Here is a 20,921-nt window from a genome sequence, read left to right as displayed (position 1 = left end):
AGAAATCTACCACTTATAAAACCATCAGATCTCATGGGAAGGACGAGAATAGCATGAGGGAAACTTCCCCCATAATCCAATCATTTTCCTTCCTCAACTTGTGGAGATCACAGTTTCCTAGACACAGGGGGATTAAAGTTAAAGATGAGATTTAGATGGGGACACAGAACCAAACCATATCAATTAATCAGGGTTATATGGAGAAACAGAACCAAAAGAATTTAAGAGACTTAAAGGAATATACGTGGAAATGGAGGCTGAGATGTCCTGTGATCTGCTCTCTGCAAGCCGGAGAACCAGGAAAGGCAATCGTATAATTCAGTTCAACTCTAAAGGCCTAAGAATTAGGGAGCTCATAGTATAAGCCCTTATCTGAGGCTGAAATCCTGAGAACTGGGAGCAATGATGTCCAAGTGCAGGAGAAGATGGATGTCTCAGCTCAAATAAAGAGAATTTGCCCTTTTTCTGCCTTTTTGTTCTATTCAGGCCCTCAATAGATGGAATGATGCCCATCCACATTGGTAAAGGTCAATGTAGTCTTCTTCACTCAGTCTACTGATTCAAATGTTAATTGCTTCTGAAAACACTCTCACAGATGAACCCAGAAATACCATCTTACCAGCTGTCTGGGAATTCCTTAGACCAGGCAAGATGACACAGAAAATTGACAACAACAGTGGAGTAAGCAAAGTTATAAAGTATTCTGGATGAAGTTGTGGGGACAGAAGGCATATAAACATGATAGGCAGTCATCATATACCCCAGGAGAATGGAGGAAGCTGTTGCAATTACCAATTAGACAGACTTGCCATACATGCAACAGAGAAGAACACATACAAATTCCAAATCAAAATTCACATAGATTTAGTTACCAACTATACACTTTACTGATGCTCACATCCATCATGTCTCTAAATATGACACTCTCAAGAAGTGCAAACCAAGAGTTAAACTCCTGCTCAACCCTGATGGAGCCACTGCTGCCAGTAACACGTTCAAGGCAACTCAGAGGTCCATGGGGCAAGCGCAAGCTGGTATGAGTTTGCTCATCTTCAAACTCTATGCAGCACCAAGAAAGGACCCATCTCCCAAATATCCCATGAAGCTTGATGAGCTTTCACTCTACTCAGTTCCTAAGGGTGAATTTGAATATGTGGAGGAGTGGAGGATCCAGTTTGAAGAAAGCATCTCTCAGCTCCAACATTATTGTAGGCCACGTATAAGTTGGTGTCAGGAAACATACTCCCAAACTAATCCCGAGATGCAAAGTTTGGGTCAATGAGGGTTAGACAGCTATGAATATCTCCAAATGCAGCTACAGGATTTTTTCCAAGACTTGGTGTTATTGGTTTTGTTGGCATTTTTGGACTCTTTTTGGCAAAAGGTTCAAAAATAAAGAAGCTGATATATCCTGGTTTCATGGGATTAGCTGCCTCTATCTATTATCTACAACAATTCATTGCATTTGCCCAGGTCAGTGGGGAGTGTTTACATGATTGGGGTTTATGAAGATACATAGTCCTAGAAGATTTGTAGAGAACTTATGTAAAATGTAATGTATAATTGACTGTTCCTCTACTCTCTGCTTTTACAAGTAAAATACATATTCTGTGAGTACTAATCAAAGCCCCATAAGAATGTAACCACTTGTCTCATTGCCTACCCTCACCAACCATTTTTTTTTTCTCCTTCCTCTCCCTCTAGCTCTTTCTTCTTTAAATACTGCAGTCATCAAAACCCTCTTTGGAAAAGGCATGGACCACAGATGCTCCTGTTATTTGTGTTTTATTTTTTTCTTCTTCTTTGCTCAACCTTGGCAAAATAAACCTCAAAATCAATTGAGACTTGCCTCAATCTTCTATATTTTTGGTTTACAACCCTATGAGGAGACCAACTATGGTAATTTAGAATCTTATTCAGAGCATCACCATTGTTATATGTTTTTTGCACTCATATGGCACAAAACTGAAAAATTATTACACATTATAAAAATTGAAATTCTATTCTGCATTATAACAATGGATCTTGCATATTTCATGGCCATGGTGCTACTTACTGAGCATGAGTCACTAAGAGCTGGCTGCCAAAATTGCCTCAAGACTATGACAACAATATAATTTTTCATTTGATCTTGATAAGAAGGATATTGTAAAACCGGCATGTGTGCATACACACATACATATAGAGGAAACTGCTCTAGAACTGAAAGTTCTCAAGGGCAGAATTAGGGCAAGTGCAATAACACATTGGCCAAGATAATCAGGTATTGCTTTGAAAATCTTACTGAGATGCTCCCATATAATAAATGAGAAATGGAAAAGAATTTAAGGAATATTCCAAAGCTAGTAACATGGTGTATTAGTCCATTTTCACACTGCTGATAAAGACATACCCCAGACTGTGTAATCTACAAAAGAAAGAGATTTAATTGGACTTACATGACTGGGGAGGCCTCAGAATCATGACAGGAGGTGAAAGGAACTTCTTACATGGTGGTGGCAAGAGAAAATGAGGAAGACGCCAAAGCAGAAACCCCTGATAAACCTATCAGATCTCATGAGACTTATTCACTATCACAAGAATAGCACAGGAAACACTGGACCCCATGATTCAGTTACCTCCCCCGGGTCCCTACCACAACATGTGGGAATGATGGGAGATACAATTCAAGTTGAGATTTGGGTGGAGATACAACCAAGCCATATCATTCTGCCCCTGGCCCCTCAAAATCTCATGTCCCACATTTCAAAACCAATCATATCTTCCCAACAGTCCTCCAAAGTCTTAACTCATTTCAGCATTAACCCTAAACTCCACAGTCCAAAGTCTCATCTGAGACAAGGCAAGTCCCTTCCACCTATGAGCTTCTAAAATCAAAAGCAAGTTACTTACTTCCTAGATACAATGTGGGTACAGGTATTGAGTAAATACAGCCATTCCAAATGGGAGAAATTGGACAAAACAAAGGGGTTACAGTATCCATGCAAGTCCATAATCCAGTGGGGCAGTCAAATTTTAAAGCTCCAAAATGATCTCCTTTGACTCCAGGTCTCACTTTTAGGTCATGCTGATGCAAGAGGTGGGTTCCCATGGTCTTGGGAAGCACCACCCCTGTGGCTTTGTGGGGTACAGCCTCCCTTCTGGCTGTTTTCATGGGCTGACATTGAGTGTCTCTAGCTTTTCCAGGGGCATGGTGCATGCAAGCTGTTGGTGGATCTACCATTCTGGGGTCTGGAGATGGTAGTCCTCTTCTCACAGCTCAACTAGGCAGTGCCCCAGTAGGAACTCTGTTTGGGAGCTCCAACCCCACGTTTCCCTTCTGCACTGGCTCACTATGAGGGCCCCGCCCCTGCAGCAAACTTTTGTCTGGGCATCCAGGTGTTTCCATACATCTTCTGAAAACTAGGCAGAGGTTCCCAAACCTCAATTCTTGACTTCTACGCACCCGCAGCCTCAACACTACATGGAAGTTGCCAAGGCTTGAGGCTTCCACCCTCTGAAGCCACAGCCTGAGGTATATGTTGGCCCTTTTCAGCCATGGCTGGTGTGGCTGGGACACAAGGCACCAAGTCCTTTGGCTGCACGTAGCACAGGGGCTCTGGGTCTGGCCCACAGAATCACTTTTTCCTCCTGGGCCTACTGGCCTGTGATGGGAGGGGCTACCGTGAAGGTCTCTGACATGGCCTGGAGACATTTTCCTCATGGTCTTGGGGATTAACATTTGGCTCCTCCTTACTTATGAAAATTTCTTCAGCCAGCTAGAATTTCTTTCCAGAAAATGGGTTTTTCATTTCTATTGCATTGTCAGGCTGCAAATTTTCTGAACTTTTTTGCTCTGCTTCCCTTATAAAACTGAGTGCCTTTAACAGCACCCAAGTCACCTCTTGAATGCTTTGCTGCTTAGAAATGTCTTCCGCCAGATAATCTAAATTATCTCTCTCCAGTTCAATTTCATAAATCCCTAGGGCAGAGACAAAATGCCACCAATCTCTTTACTAAAACATAACAAGAGTCACCTTTTCTCCAGTTCTCAACAAGTTCCTCATCTCCTCCTGAGACCACCTCAGCCTGGACCTTATTGTCCGTATCACTATCAGCATTTTGGGCAACGCCATTCAACAAGTCTCCAGGAAGTTCCAAACTTTCCCACATTTTTCTGTCTTCTTCTGAGCCCTCCAAACTGTTCCAATCTCTGCCTGTTACCCAGTTCCAAAATTGCTTCCACATTTTGGGGTATCTTTTCAGTAAGACGCCACTCTACTGGTACCAATTTATTGAATTAGTCAGTTTTTGCACTGCTGATAAAGACATACCCAAGACTGGGCAATTTACAAAATAAAGAGGTTTAATTGAATTTACAGTTTGATGTGGCTTGGGAAGTCTCAGAATCATGGCAGGAGGTGAAAGGCACTTCTTCCATGATGGTGGTAAGGGAAAATGGGGAAGAAGCAAAAGAAGGAACCCCTGAAAAACCCATCAAATCTCATGAGACTTGTTCACTATCATAAGAATATTATAGGAAACATCAGCCCCCATGACTCAATTACCTCTCCCTGGATCCCTCCCACAACACATGAGAATTCTGGGAGATGCAATTCAAACTGAGATTTGGGTGGGGACACAGCCAAACCATATCACATGGGCAAGATTTAAGAGATTGTATGTGGCTTTGACTTCATATCAAATTTCAAAGCTTGAGAGAAGATAGGCTTTTCCTAATAAGAGGTTAGACATGAACACCGTATATATTAAATATAGTTTTGTGCATGATTAATGTAAATTACTCAAGAACATTATTGGGCTGCTATGACCTTTATAAATTAGAGATTAGTAGAATTATATGAAGTTTGACATAATTAGAAAATCACTTATTGTAATTCTACTTATGACTCACATTCTTGCATTTCTTGAATGGTGAGAGAAAATGAAAGCTGGGCTAGAATTTTAAAGTATTATTATCTTTACTTTGTCAGGCCCCAAGACCTAGAAATGTCAGAAGCTAGCATGACTGTAGAACAGGTTTTTACCACACAATCAAAATGTAGTAAATTCTAGAACTAGAGCTACAACTTACCAATGGAAAATACTCTTTTGGTTAAGAGACCACACTGTGGCATTCTCTAAGCTTCTAGGTAAAATCTTTTGGGCAAACATAATTGATAATAGTGTATAACAGAGGAGTTTTTCCTAGGACACCACAAGCTTATTAGTAGTTGAAGTCAAGTAGCAAGGCTTTTTCTTATACAGGGCTTACCTGGCCACTGTTCAAGTTCATGTGTTTACTTATTCCGGGTTGGGGAGGATGTGTAAGGGTGTGGCAAACGAAGCTTCTCCTTGCTCCGAGGAGAAATGGAAAGAGAGAGAAATACGCAATATGGAGTATTCTAGAAGGTATTTGGTGCTTGCTGCTCATTATGTGTTCATAGAGCCAGGGACATGAGGACCACCTGGGAGCCTGTAGGAATGCAGATGCTCAGGCTCCATCCCAGAAGAAGTGAATCAGAAACTGCATCTTGACAAGCTTCCCTGGTGATATGTAATTACACTCAAGAAGCCTTATTCTAAATTCCATGAGAAAAATATTTTTAGCTATTCAATATTTTTACCTCAGATACTAACACCTAGTGGAAACTCAATAGCATTTGCTCAAAGAAAGAATGAATGAATTACTTGATGGATTATCTTCAACTTTCACTTTAATATTCTAAGAAATAGTCATGTTTTGAAACTTTACATTTTAACTGTGTTGAGTTCAAGGTTAAGAAAATGCATCCTGAGAACTTAAAATAAGCAATATATTATGCTGGGCTTTGGGTGCCAAAATGAGACATCATTTTAAAAGATTATTAAGATGTACAGAGAAGTTTATACTTGAATTAAGAATTAAGAACTATACATTTAATCCTATGACAAATATGTTAAAATTTAGACAGTGAAAAACGTTTAGTACTATAGAGCAACAACAACAAAAAAGAAGGCTCCAAGTAGACAATAAATTATAAGAATAATAAGCTGTTTGAGTTCAGAAGAAGAAATCATTTATTGCTACATGAACAGAATAACAGTAGGAATAACTAATATATGTTTAGCAGGTACTTCTCAATACAGGGGCACAGAAGCTAAGATTTATCTATTGGTGATAATAATAATTGCTTATACTACTATAATATGAGCATTTACTACACGCTAAGCCCTCCTATGAGAACTTTATGTTAATTCAATTATCATCACATCCTTAGCATGGAATAGGTATTTTTTATTTTATTGACAATTTACAGATTAAAAACTGAGTAATGAGGCAGTTTATCCATGTGCCCAAGGAGAGCTGAGGCTTTTTTCTGGAGTGGAGGAGAGTGGATGTGTTTGCATGGGCATGAAATGTTTGCATGTATTCACGACAGAAAAATATGAGTAAATCTGGGGTACTAACAATTATGTAGTGTTTTTCTTAACATCATGAGTAACAAATTGGGATTCAGATTTGGGTAAATAAGAGAAAAGCAGGTAATAAAACAATAAGGGAAGGCTGCTTCGCAACTATACTACATTTGACTTGAATCATGGCTTGCTCACTTACCATCAGTGGAATCTCAAACATCTGACCCCTCTGAACCTCTTGTTTCTTCAAATATGTCATAAGGTGACTATAAGAATTAACCAAATATACTCCATAAAATAAGCTATTTTATCAGAATTATATTAATAGTCACAACTTTAGGTTCATGACAAAATCATAAACTTAGAATATTATTTAAAGAAATCACAAAGTTAAATTCAATTCAATGTCTTCACTGTGTCCCATGTCTGACAAAAGTGACTCGAATTAAGGCACTGAGCTTGTTGTAACTAGATGATATCTCACTATGCTAAAGTTTTACAGCCTATTTTTTGTATAGGCCTCAATAAACAGTATATCAACTGGGCTTCTGGCTTTTAGTTATCAGAATATTTGATGCAATATTGGTAAAAAGCAATGCTTTTACAGAAGCCCAATTAAACCTAAACATTTTCCTCACTCCACTTGGCTTTCTGTGAAGCATTATGTATGAGGAGATACAATAGGCGTGGGATAATTATAAGTCGTGTATATGATGTCAAAAGGCTATTATTGTGACATTCTGAAGACAGTGTTTTCAAAGAATTTTTCTGTAAAGTCGGTGCAAGTTAAATACAGTACTCCAGTTTGGTTCCAAATAAATTATGGACTGAGTCAGTCATGGAGATAAAATTACATTTAGAGTTCCCACTGGCATTATAGGAAGTGAAACTGCAAAGGGCAGTCTCACTCTGAATAACAGGTGTTCCAGATTCTTAATGTTGTTGTTTTCTGAACTGAACCCAAGTCATGAGTTTTGAAATGAGCTCTCAGAAGTCTCAGAGAATTATTGCAGTTGGCCCATACTTTCCTATTTTCTACTAAGGAGACAGAATCTGGCTAATTAAGAAATAATTACATTTTCTGTGATCTAATTTGAATTCTAGCTCATGTCTATATTTGGTTTTAATTTTTTTCTTGACCTTCATTTAATAAATCCTCCAACCATATTGGCTGTGAAGTGAAATGTGCATCATAGTTTGGCATTTCCTTTCATTTCTTCCTAAGATATAAATGCCTTCAACCAGAAATTATACCCATACTGGAAATAATATCTCTTTTAACAATAGTATTTCTCATTTATTCCAGCTATGTTATCTTATATATTATTATATTTTAAGAAAATTAAAAGGTTATTCAGTTATTACTGAAGATATTGACTCAATATCAATAAAAGAGAGGAAAGGAGTAAGATTTTAAAAAGAAATAGCTGATCTCAAACAAGTTTGTGAAAAATCTGCCATATATTTTGGAAGTTTTTTTCATATTACTCCACAAATAATTATTGAAACAGAGAGGAAGAACATAGTGTGAAACCACAAAGAGTATAAAGTGTATAAAATATCTTAATTACTAACATAAAATCAGTCCATCTAACTCAAAAGAGATCACTGGTGATCGGAATGTTTTTCAATCGAAATATTATTAAGCAGGCAGCACATTTATTCATTTTCCTGGGAAAAGGCATTTAACATTACTGAATTTATTGTATGCATACATTTCATTTATCTTCTTCATCTACTTTCAGAATAAAGATGATGTTTACATAGGAAGTATTGACCATTAACTGCTCCCAAACCAAGAAGGAAAAATGCCATTCTTCCAATGAAATGAAAATGCTACTAACTAGGAATTGCAAAGAACAAAAAGAATCGCAGAGATTTTTTTAGCTTTCTCAACATCTCTCGGAAGCAAGTCCAAGTATATTCTATTTTCTTCCTGTACGCGTTAGCGAAATCTCATAAAATTATCTTTAATTCATCCACGAGAACAGATTTTCATGTTACAAAGTATTGCACTATTATAACATGCATATGGCTATTGATACAGTAGCAGTAATTATTTTGGTCCATTTAACAGATAATTTGGAGTTATTATTAGAATATTTTATTCTCTATCTCCTTTTTTTTTTTTTGTTCTGGAAAGACTACAATTAGGCTGCTTCACTGCTTCTTTTTTCCCTTTTTTCCTTAATATGTTTTAACTTTTGAGAAAGAAAAAAAATTCTCTAGTCATACCCTTTTAATCACCAAGGCTTTGGAAGGCAGTGAAATTACTTAAAAAGAAAGATGTTTTCCTATTCTCAATCTTAGCAAAATGGAAAAAAATAGCACTGAGGTCTTTGTCATGCTTAAACTACCTAATATACTCTGCCGACAATTATCAATAAAAAATGTTCTAACCCAGATATTATAGATCTGATTGTCCCACTTTTGTATTCCTGTCTGGAGGTCTACAAAAACTTTTTTTTTTTTTTTTCTGAGACAGAGTCTCGCTCTGTCGCTTGGCTGGAGTGTGGTGGCGCGATCTCGACTCACTGCAAGCTCCGCCTCCCGGGTTCACGCCATTCTCCTGCCTCAGCCTCCCGAGTAGCTGGGACTACAGGTGCCCACCACCACGTCCGGCTAATTTTTTCTATTTTTTAGTACAGACGGGGTTTCACCGTGTTAGCCAGGATGGTCTCGATTACAAAAACATTTCTTATCATGCAGGAGGTTAACACAATGAAATAAAATTGTACTCCTGATCCCAAATACTCACACCCCCTCATGCCTTTGGGTAAACTTCCCCTACCCACTGTCAGGCTTGGCCACATAAATTCCTTCGACCAATGAAATGTGAGTGAATAATACATGTTACACACTTCCAAAGATAACCTTTAGAAATAACTTCATATTTTAGGATCAGCCTCTTTAGCATCTACCCTCTTCTATGAAAACAAGTTAAACCAAATAGAAGCTGTGGCTCCAGCATGGGGTTCTGATTGATGAGACATGTGGAGCTGAGTGCAGTCAGCCAGAAATAATGTATAAGAAGAGCAAGAAATAAATGTTTGTTCTTATAAGCCATTAAGATATTGGAGGTTTTTATTACCACAACAAAACCACAGAATATCATTGGTACCCAACGCTGGACTTTCACTACTGAATAAACAAAACAAACAAACTGATGCTGGGCTGTGGACTATATTCAGAGCCTAGAAAAAAAATGGCAACCATTGTCATGCAGTGCAGGAAACTCCTGCCTATAATAATTTGAAACACAAAAAATTAATGGACTTTCAATTTCGGGGAAAAAAATTTGAGACAGAATGTTACTAGTATTGATTGGATGTTTTCTGCATTTGATGAACTGAGAAAAGAATCACCTTATTTACAATAGGTGTGAAAGAAAAAATAACAAGTCTAGACATTCTGAGAGTAGTATCATTTAAAAATTGAGACTATTTCTCATCTAGCATCAGAGAAAAATATTTTAAAAAGAAATGCTTTGGGCTATTAAGGGTGATTAAGACTCATCCTAAATATGACTTAGGTCTCTGATTGTTTTAAGGTGGCCCCACGTGAATGCTGTCAGTTGCATAAAGTAGTTCCGAAAAGAAAGACCAAGGACCTGGTCCCAGAGAAGTCAAAAGTTAGGCACGGGATAAATTCAAAGTACATTTAATTATGCTTTGAGAGTGAGGCAATTCTCAAAAATAATAATTATGGCTATTGGCACACAGACTTTGAAAGAATCAAAATGATTTTTTTTTTTTTTTTTAGTTTTTCAAAGAGATTCATATGGTGAAACCTGCCATTAACCTCGATGAAAACAAACTTACTAGTAGAATTGTAAAATGATTTTGGGTGCCCCACTTTATAAGAAAGCAAGCAGGCTGGTAAAGATGCTTATTTTTTCCAGTGAAGGTCTCTTTTCCAATGAATGTATCAGCTGTCGCCAAGACAGAAAATGAAAAATAAGTCATTTTCAGAGTGGATCCAGTAGCTGTAAAAAATAATGAACTAGGGAAGAATTCTCAGAGAGAAAATGTGGCCTAATGAAAGAACATGTGCCATTGTCAGGATTAAAAGTTCTTATATTATTTATCCAGTGGCATTGCCATTCTTCCCCTTTGTGAATGGATGTGTTTATTGCCATTATTCTATCTTTGTGCCCTCATTGTATGTTGGTTGCATTTATTGGTAGTATGGATCCAGGTAACTTGTCTTCTTAATTACTTGGGAAGCTGTATCCAGATCTGAAGTAGATATCCTGGAGTATTAATATGTGTGTGTGTGTGTGTGTGTGCAGGAGGGAAGTGAACACATGCTTAATAAGAGTATAAATTTTGTTCACTCTTCCAGCTCACCCAATTTTCCCACTTAATCAATTTTCCTTATACTAGCTTAGCTTTGGCCAATATAAGTGAGCAGACGGGATATATGTCCAGTCAAGTAGCTTAAATACAGAGTTGACTCATCTTCTAGAATTTTATTTTTATTTTTATTTATTTATTTAGAGATGGAATCTTGCTCTGTCACCCAGGCTTGAGTGCAGCGGCGCGATCTCGGCTCACTGCAAGCTCCGCCTCCCAGGTTCACGCCATTCTCCTGCCTCAGCCTCCTGAGTAGCTGGGACTGCAGGTACCTGCCACTGCTCCCGGCTAATTTTTTGTATTTTTAGTAGAGACGGGGTTTCACCGTGTTAGACAGGATGGTCTCAGTCTCCTGACCTCGTGATCTGCCCGCCTGGGCCTCCCAAAGTGCTGGGATTTACAGGTGTGAGCCACCGCGCCCGGCACCCCTCTAGAATTTTTTTACCCTCTGCAGAGGGACTAGAATGTCCAGTACAGAGGTTGGTATGTTAACCTGGGCTCAGGAATGAGAAAGCATATTAAGTAGAGCTATACTTGGCCAATAACCATCATGTACCATGAGCAATAAATAAATGTTTATTCTTGTAATCTACTGCAATTTGGGAATTATTACTGCAGAAAGTATTGATTAATGCATTCGGTAACCAGTAATTAAGAATGGTATTTATTTAACAATAGAAAAGCTATTAATTTAAAACTTGATAGTTAAGTTTTATTTTATTTTTAATTTAACTTTATTTTTAACTGAAATAATATTTGAACATATTTATGGGATACATAGTGATGTTTTGATACATACAATGTGTAGGGATCAGATCAGGGTAATTAGTACATCCATCATCTCAGATAGTTATTTCTTTGTCTTGGGAACATTCAGTATTCCCTTCTAGCTATTTGAAACTATATATTTTTAAAAAATAATGCCATAGGCCTATCAGATAATTTAAAATGAAATATCTAAAACATTCAGAAAAATTAACGATTCCTACACAGAGTCAGGGATACTAATTATAAACATTCCCTCAAAGAGTTGTCCAAGTTCCATCTGTGCCGTGAAGATTTTGGCTAAATACAAACTCAATTTTGTTTATTATGTTATTCGCATTTATAAAATTATAATTCTAAATTAGGTCTATTTGAAAGATGGATATCACATTTAAGAGAAATGGTTCACATTACATGTTCTCAATATTTTTTGTTGTCCTCAATATTTTTAGTTTCCCATATGTTATTAAAACCTAAATCAGTTTTAGAAAAATTATAGAACAAATTCTGTGTTCATGTGAAAGAGCTCTTTCCAAATATACAACTTTTTTGGAATATTGTATTTCTTCCTTTAACTTAGTTGCTTACTGACGATGGTGACCCATCCAAGATAAGGCAAAAACCCACCTGAGAGTATGTGCCCAGTAGTGCACATTTCAGTGAAAGTCTTTCTTCAATAATATGATCTTATTTAAAGGAACCAGTACCTACTGGGACGACTTACTACTTTGCTTTTGGTTTTCTTGTATACATACTACATTATAAATCTTTTCTATATTTTCACCACTCTTATGTATAAACTTTTGCATACCCACATATATTTAATTAATTGTAATTTTCAATTTTCTAATTTCTGTTTTTGATATACACATAATATAATTAATGAAAAAATAACATATGTTAGTTTTTTAAATTCCACATGTGTAATAGCTTGAATATTAAAATTAACATTTGATTTTAATAAGAGACCTAAAAAATAGTAAATTGTATGCATATAGGTTTCTGGGTTTAGGCAGGATCTGATGTTAAACAATTTATATCATGTGGAAAGATGTCTTGAACCTTCCAGACTAAGATCCAGAAAACAAAGATTTTAACTGAAATCTTTGTAAGCTCTGGTCTCCTGGATCAGCTCATTTGAAGGCTTAGCTTAATAGGCATTGTGTAATGTGGTGCCTTAAGGAATCTTAGTCATCATATGTAGCTGTTAGAAGTGTATAAAAGGATTTTTCCTTAGAAACTATATAATAATAATCATTGTAGGGGAGCGAAAATTTCTTTCACCCTTCTAGGTTCTTTGGGCGAACTATGTATTAAATTGGTATAGATTAAAAGAAGAAAAACCATATTTACTCCATATATATACAGGAGAGTCTCACAAAATATGAGACCCACAGGATGGCCAGATGAAGGAAGCTTATATATCATCCTGGGATACAGAACCAAAGAGGGGATTGGGACTTCTGGAGGGTGATGGTGACACAAGTTATGGGAGGGTGAGGGGAGAATATGCATGGTGAATAAAGGTTGTCTTGTTATTCAGAGAAAAAGTCTCTTATATAAGAAAAGTTGTCTCTGAGCAGCTCTCAAAAAATAGGTCTGTCTGGAGGTGGTGTCCACCTTCAGTCTCCTCTCCTATGATCTGAGTTAATCTTCCCTGGTTGATAAGGTTCCTGGAGAGAAGATTCAGGACATTTGACTTCCTTTTTTAGGATCCCTCAGAAACAAGAGCTCGGAGTCGCAAGGAAAATGAGCACTCAGATGAAGGATTTCTCAGCAAGGCAAATTTACTTCTGCAAAATGGTACTGTTCACACTTCTGCCCACTGCGAGAGCACACCGAACAAAGGAGGGAAGAGGTTTTTATCCCTAATGTGATTAATCCCTGCCTCTGTGTTCTGTCCCCATTGGCTAGAGTCAGACCACACAATCTAAACTGACCCAATTGGCTACTGTTTAAAATTGAATATGGCTAATTAGATGGGAAGGGAAAGGCTGTCCATTACATACAAGCATGTTTGGGCATGTCAGGGCGTGGCAAAAGCGGGAAGGGTAGTTTTGGCGGGAAGAGCTGTTTCAGTGGGAGGGGCAGTTTACAGAGTGGGTAGCCAGGAATAAAGAGGACTCTTCAAACAAGGAAAAGGTGTGAGTTACAGATTGGGACTGGCGGGAGAAGTTGTTTACAGAGCAGGTAGCTTAGGAGATGGGACAAGGAAGTTGATCTCGAGAACAAAGAACAAGGAAGTCAGAAATTACACCTTTGCAGAGGAACTTACTGTATCTGACAATTCCCCCCTTTTGATTTTTTTTTTTTTTTTTGAGACAGAGTCTCGCTCTGTCACCCAGGCTGGAGTGCAGTGGCGTGATCTCGGCTCACTGCAAGCTCCGCCTCCCGGGTTCACGCCATTCTCCTGCCTCAGCCTCCCGAGTAGCTGGGACTATAGGCGGCTGCTACTGCGCCCAGCTAATTTTTTTTTTTTTTTGTATTTTTAGTAGAGACGGGGTTTCACAGTGGTCTCGATCTCCTGACCTCGTGATCCGCCCGCCTCGGCCTCCCAAAGTGCTGGGATTACAGGCGTGAGCCACCGTGCCCAGCCCCCACTTTTGATTTTTATAATTCTTCCTCTTCAAACCTTTATAATGTGTCTTACATGTCTTGACTCTGTTGTTCTGCTTGGTTTTCTAAAAGTAGGAGCTTATCTGCATGAGGCCGGGGCGAATTGAAAAAGGTTTTATTGAGAGCTGTTTCAATAGCCTTTGTACTAGGCTTCAGGTACAGGGTATGAAACAACATCCTACAGTAATAAGCACACCTATTACAATGGCAAGATAAGTAAGGATTGAGGACGTAAGTCCTTTGCATTTGTCGAAACATTTTTCCATTAAATTAGTGAAAGGATTGTTTATTCCTGAATTTTTAGCTAGTTCATTGGATAAAGCAGTAAGACCTTGTAATGCTTTTGTTATGGTTCCATCAGAAGCAGTATTATTAGGTATAAAAGGACAACACTGAGTTCCAATCATGACACAAACTCCACCTTTCTCTGCTAGTATCATGTCTAATGCTATTCTATTTTCCCAAGTCATTTGGCTGATGGGTCCTAATTGTTTAGTTATCCCTTTAATAGCATCTCTAGTATAGTTAACAAATCATTGTTAATTTTAATAGATGTAATTTATCCAATCTACATTTCTATTTACAGTTAACCACCAGAATAGTACAAACTCAAACCCTGTAACTACCTGATTTTGGGCCTTAAATTCATCTGGCACTCCTCTCAGGACTCCAGTGGCATCTATGTAAACATGAGGGACAAAGGACCCATGAGGGGCATCTCTTGTTTCACAATGGTTTCTCTTTATCCTTTTTGGTTGATGAAATGCTAGGGTGAAAGAAATGGCCAATTGGATGACAGCACAAGTGCCACTCCAGTTACTTGGCAGAGTGTCCAGTAATGGTCCACCACAACATCACCATACATCTGCTCGGGGATGGATCAGGGCAGACTGATTGGTCAACTCTTGGAATGGCGTAAGCTCACTGCATCCCTTTAGATCTCCAAGAAATGTTAAGTTTTCCCCTTGTTGTGAAAGACACGAGGTAAAACTGGCATCAGGAGACAAAAGCTGGATGGCCTTCGGGGGCTGACCCGCAGGGTGCCAGACTTCAGGGAATTGCAGAAAGAGAACTCGGCATAATTTATTACCCCAGGCTGTGGATGAGACCTACCATACAGTTCATGCCTGATTGGCTGGAGGACGATCCGAGTGGAAAGGGGACAATAATTCATTACCCCAGGTGGTGGGAGAGACCAATGACACCGTTCATGCCTGGTTGGCTGGAGGACCATCCGAGTGGAAAGGGGACAATCTGGGCCTCTGGCCTGCTGTGCGGACAAGTGTAACACTCGCCTCCACCCTGAGTTGGGTCTTCTGGAGATGGGGGGAGAACAACGGGCCTCCCATTGTTTGCGGAGAGCATTGGGTCCCATATGTGTCCCCAGACTCTGGGTCTGGATTTCTTTATTGTTTTTAGCTGATGGTCTAGCCAACCTCAAAGAGAAGATTCCTATGGGGTCCTGTCCTCTAACTTCTGCTCCTAACCCATACCATTCAAATATGGAGGGCTCTTGGGCCATTGTTCAGGGATTATCTATAATTAGCAACAAGGGGTTACACTGCTATGACTTACAATTTTTTGGGGTGGGACCATGAATAAGTTGGAGTTTCTGTTTCAGTCCTCACAACTTGTTTGAAGAAGGGGGCCTGGCTGTCCACCCTCCATATTGGGTGGTCCGCCAAACATCTGTCCAGTTACCACAGGGACTTTTTAAGGCTCCATACTTATACTTAGTTGACTCACTACGGAATGGACATAGATACTGATCTACATTTGATAGCTGCCTTTGAGCTTGTTCATCTCCACATTAGATGACTGAACAAGCATCGAACTGAAGGGTTAAGGGATGGTTAGTTTGAGTCACGCTGATGACAAGGTGGCTTTCTATTGGAAAGAAAGGGAAAATAAACAAGTGATTATTAAGCCATTTTTAGAGTTAATTTGGTGGGGTGGGCACTGGGGTGACGGCCCATTTTTCTCCAGCTGGAGAAGCCACTCCTTTCACCCACGTGTGTTGTATCTATCCCCTTTCAGCCATGCAGACCGTGGTTTCCGCAGTTGGAAGCACTAGATAGGGTACTTCCCAAGCCAGTTCAAGTTTTCCTTCTTTCCAGCTTTTGATGGGAACGTGATCCCCAGGCTGACGTTGATGTGCTGGGAACTCCAAGGGTGGCGTATATGCTAAAAGGCCTTTTGTTCTGAGGGAAGAGAAAGTGGAAGACAGACCAAGTATATAGCTCCTGAGAAACCGTTCTTTAGTTTCAATCATAAGAATGTCAGCAGCGGAGTGTAAATAAGGCAACCCATACAGTATTTCATAAGGAGATAAGCCAATATCATTCCAAGGGGCAGTTTGGACCCTCAATAAGGCATTAGGAAGGCATTAGGTCTATGATAGTCGAATCTCTAAAACTAATTTGGTTAGGTGGCATTTTAGGGCTTGGTTCATTCTTTCTACTCTTCCTGATGAAGGTGGGTGCCAGAGGGTATGGTATTCCCGCTTTACTTCTAATACTCGGGCTAGCTTTTTAATGACAGGTGCAGTGAAATTGTTTCCATTATCTGAATCAATGTTTTCTATTAATCCAAACTAGGTATAATATTTTCGATGAATGCCTTAACTACATTACTGGCAGCTGCACTTGAAAAGAGAATAGCTTCTGCCCAGTGAGTAAGGTGATCCACTATTACTAGTGGATACTTTAGGCGATCTATTGGAGGCATTTCAGTGTAATCTATTTGGATGCTTTGGAATGGCCTTAATCCCGGGTTTCTTCCTCCAAGGGGTGATTTTCTTCAGGTATGCTTACTAGTTTTTTTTTTTTTGCTTGTTTGTTTTTGTCTGTTTTTTTTTTTTTGAGATGGAGTCTCACTGTGTCACCCAGGCTGGAGTGCAGTGACGCACTCTTGGCTCACTGCAAGCTCTGCCTCCTGGGTACACGCTATTCTCTTGCTGCAGCCTCCTGAGTAGCTGGGACTACAGGCGCCTGCCACCACGCCCGGCTAATTTTTTGGATTTTTAGTAGAGACGGGGTTTCACTGTGTTAGCTAGGATGGTCTCGATCTCCTGACTTCGTTATCCGCCCACCTCAGCTTCCCAAAGTGCTGGGATTACAGGCATGAGCCACCATGCCCGGACTGCTTACTAGTTTTTATGCATATTAAACAACTATCTGTAACTTGTTTTGCTACAGCATAAATTCCTGTAGATCCACAGACTCTAAGAACTGCATTACACATAGCTTGAGGTCCCCAGTGGGTTCCTTGCTGCAGCTGAGATAAAACCTCCCTCATGACAGATTAGGATAGCATTGCTCTTTGATCTGGTAACACCCATTTTCCTTTTGGGTTTTCCTTGGTTCCTATTCTTATTAATTTCTCCTTTTCAAGAGGGGAGAAGGTGGGAATGGCAGTTGGGGGAGAAAGGCAAGGGTGAGGTGAAAAACAGGCGTTTCAGAGAAAATGGTGGCTTGTTTGGCTATTTGGTCTGTGAAGTTATTCCCTCAGCTTTCAAAAGAAAGATTTGTCTGGTGCCCTGAAACATGGACAATAGCTATTTCTTCTGGCAACTGAAGGTTATCTAATACCTGGGTGATTAATTCTTTGTGGAAGAAGTCTTGGTTTTTGCTATTAATGAGACCTCGTTCAGTCCAAATTTTCCCAAAGGTATGGGCTACCCTGAAGGCATACTTTTAATCAGTATAAATAGTCTCTTCTTGGTTTTGTGTTTTAAAGCCTGATTTAATGCAAACAATTCACATGTTTGGGCTGACAAATTATTGGGCTATCTTCCTGACTTTACTTCTGCAAAAGCTTCCCCACAGACCACTGAATACCTATTATGCCTTTTTGCCCCAATTACCCAGGAGGACCCATCTATGAATAGATGTTGTCCTGTTTTGAAAGGGCTCTCTCTTAAATCGGGCCTGACCTTTGTGTGATAAGCAATTAAATCTAAACATTTATGCTCAGGTCCTTTTAGATTTGGGTTGCCTGCCAGGAAACCTGCTGGGCTAAGTGAATTATCAGTGGTTAATGTTAAGCCATCTCTTTCTAGTAAGATAGCTTCATACTTCAAAATCCTTCATTCGGTGAGCCATCTTCCTGCCCTTTGATTTAAGATTGTCCTAACCTGATGGGGTGTGCTCACCACTAAGTTTCCCCCAAAAGATTAGCTTCCTGCTTTCTTCAGTTAACAAGGTGGTAGCCATGATAGATTGAATATATTCAAGCCACCCACAGGTTACTGAGTCTAAAACTTTTTATAGAAAGGCCACAGGTTGTCTGTGGCCCCCATGCTCTTGAGAAGCACCCCTAAAGCTACCCCCTTGTTTGCGTTAATGAAAAGGTGAAGTGGTTTTTCTAGGGAAGGCAGGGCTAAGATGGAAGCAGTGATGAGTAGGTGTTTTAACTCCTCACCCTGGTGGGTTTCATCAGAAGCCCATAGGAGAGGGTCAGGCTTTTCCTGGGTGACCTTCAGGTATAAGGGTTTTGTCTTTAGGGCATATGAATCAATCCATAGTTGGCAATACCCAACTAATCCCCAAAATTTTCTGAGCTCTTGCTTGGTTTTAGGCAAAGGTAAAGACATGATTCCTTCGACTCATTCAAGCCCTATCCTTCACTTGTCTTTACTTATTAAGTGTCCTAAATATTTAACCTCAGGTTCCACAAATTGGAGCTTTCCTTTTGAAAGCTCGTAATTCCTTCTCTTGTAAACAGTTAAGAAGGTGTATGGAGAAAGCAGCCAGCTGTTCTATAGCCTCACCAGATAAAAGCAGGTCTTCCATGTATTGGAGCAAGCATATGTGTTTCAGGATACAAATTTGTTCTAGAACCTGTTCTAGGGTTTGAACGAAGAGGTTAGGTGAATCGCAAACACTTGGGTCAAGACTGTCCATCAGTATTGTTGCTTCCATCCAGAATGAGGATCTTCCCATTCAAAAGCAAATATGTCCCTGCTGTCCCCAGCCAAGGGGCATGCCCAGAAGGCATCTTTTAAGTCTATCACTGTAAACCATTGATGGTCATATGGTATTTTGCTAAGGATAGTGTAAGGGTTGGGAAAAGATGGTGGGTAGTCTGGACTATTTGGTTAATAGCTCTGAGGTCTTGCACTAGTTGCTATGATCCATCTGATTTCTTTACAGGCAATATTGGAGTGTTATAAGGAGACATACAGGGTTCAAGAAGCTTATCTTAAATGAGACCTTCAACTACAGGTTTTAGGCCTATTCTGCCCTCTAGAGGAATGGGATATGGCTTTCTTCTATTTCCCTTGGGGTTTTTAAATTTATAAGTACTGGGGCTTTTCCCCAATTTCCTTCTCTCGCCCATACATCAGGATGAATATATTTTTCATCTGCAGTGGTAACTAGATTTAATGAGGTAAGAAATCCATTTGGACAGACATGTAGGCCTATATCTAGTTTTAGCATTAAATCTCTTCCTAATAGATTAGTTCCTGCCCCAGGGATTAACAGATATTGAATGTGGGTTGATCAATTTTTATATTTGACCTCTGTGTCTTCTAAGAATCTTCCTTTAAACCCTTCTCCCTTCACCCCTGAGACAAAAAGTTCTTCTGAGGAGCAAGGGACATTAGGTAAAGAGAAACAAATAGAGGAGCGAGATGCTCCTAAATCTATTAAAAAGGTTATAACTTCATGTTTGGGTCCCATCTCTAAATTTATCAAGGGCTCCTGGTGGGATTCAAGATAAAAAGAGCAGAGCTCCTGACCTCCCTATTCTCCTTCAAAAGCCATAAGTGGAATGACTTCTTTATCCTTCTCCCATTTGGGAATTTCTCTCTTAAAATGACCTACTACTTCACATTTGAAGCATTTATTTTGTCCTCCTTCCCTTCCTGTTCTGAGGTTCCCTGGTCTCATCTCTCTATGTCCTTTATATGGTCTAGCATGTGAAGACTTAAACCCTTTGTAAGTTTTAGCCCCCCATAGGCCTTGTTTAGGGGTGTGTTTGTCCCTAGGTAACAGAGAGTAGTATCGGTGGACGTTGTCTTTTGGAGCCCCCTATTAGAAGGTGGATAACATAATTTTTGCTTTTTGTTTCTGCTTTTCTTCATCTCTTCTCACATACACTTTTTGAGCTTCTCTTAAAAGCTCTTCCATAGACCAGTCTTTCCAATTCTTTATCTTTTGTGATTTCTTAGCAATATCTGGCCAACTGTTGGTAACAAAATGTAACTTCAGTATTCCCTGCCCAAAAGGGTCTTCTAAATCTAGACCTGCATATTTTCTCATTTGCTCTTTCAGCCTATCTAGGAATTCCATAGGTCCTTCATCCTTTCTTTGTTGTATATCGAACACTCAGGAAATATTTTAGGTTTGGGTTACTGATTCCCAAATTCCTTTTATTACCATTTCCCTGAGATCTCTCATATTCTCTCAGTGATCTGCATTGTTATTGTCACACTGAGGGTCTTGGGCTGGGAATTTGTGGTCTGCCGCAGGAACATTTTGGCCAGGAGGATGTTCACTTCCCCAGACTACCATAGCGGCCCTATGGATCATGCTTCCTTCTTCCCCTGAAAAGAGGATGCCTAGGATGGACATTAACTTGGCCCAAGTATATAGCTGTGACCCTGAGAATCGATCAATTTTATCTGCTACCTCACAAGTGTCATCTAACAATGGCTTGAATTCCTTTTTTAAATTTCAAACTTCTGAGATAGTTAAGGGAGCATTTACAAAGCCGATGCCTCCTCCTCCAAGGGGCACTTCCCTTAAGGGGAAGAGAGTTGGGGCTGATTTCTTAGAGGTGGAGGGGAAAGGGAAGTTCTGA

The 20,921-nt window shown here is 39.4% G+C and overlaps 1 pseudogene; it reads left to right on the top strand.

The window, feature by feature from the left end:
* The first annotated feature begins 250 nt into the window (after positions 1-250).
* Positions 251-1,536, top strand: LOC129471182 (MICOS complex subunit MIC26-like; annotated as a pseudogene).
* Positions 1,537-20,921: the final 19,385 nt, after the last annotated feature.

This window comes from Symphalangus syndactylus, chromosome 21 (genome assembly GCF_028878055.3).
Source record: "Symphalangus syndactylus isolate Jambi chromosome 21, NHGRI_mSymSyn1-v2.1_pri, whole genome shotgun sequence".
NCBI lineage: Eukaryota > Metazoa > Chordata > Mammalia > Primates > Hylobatidae > Symphalangus > Symphalangus syndactylus.
Note: the sequence above shows the minus strand (reverse complement) of the source record. Positions and strands in the feature narration are given on the sequence as shown.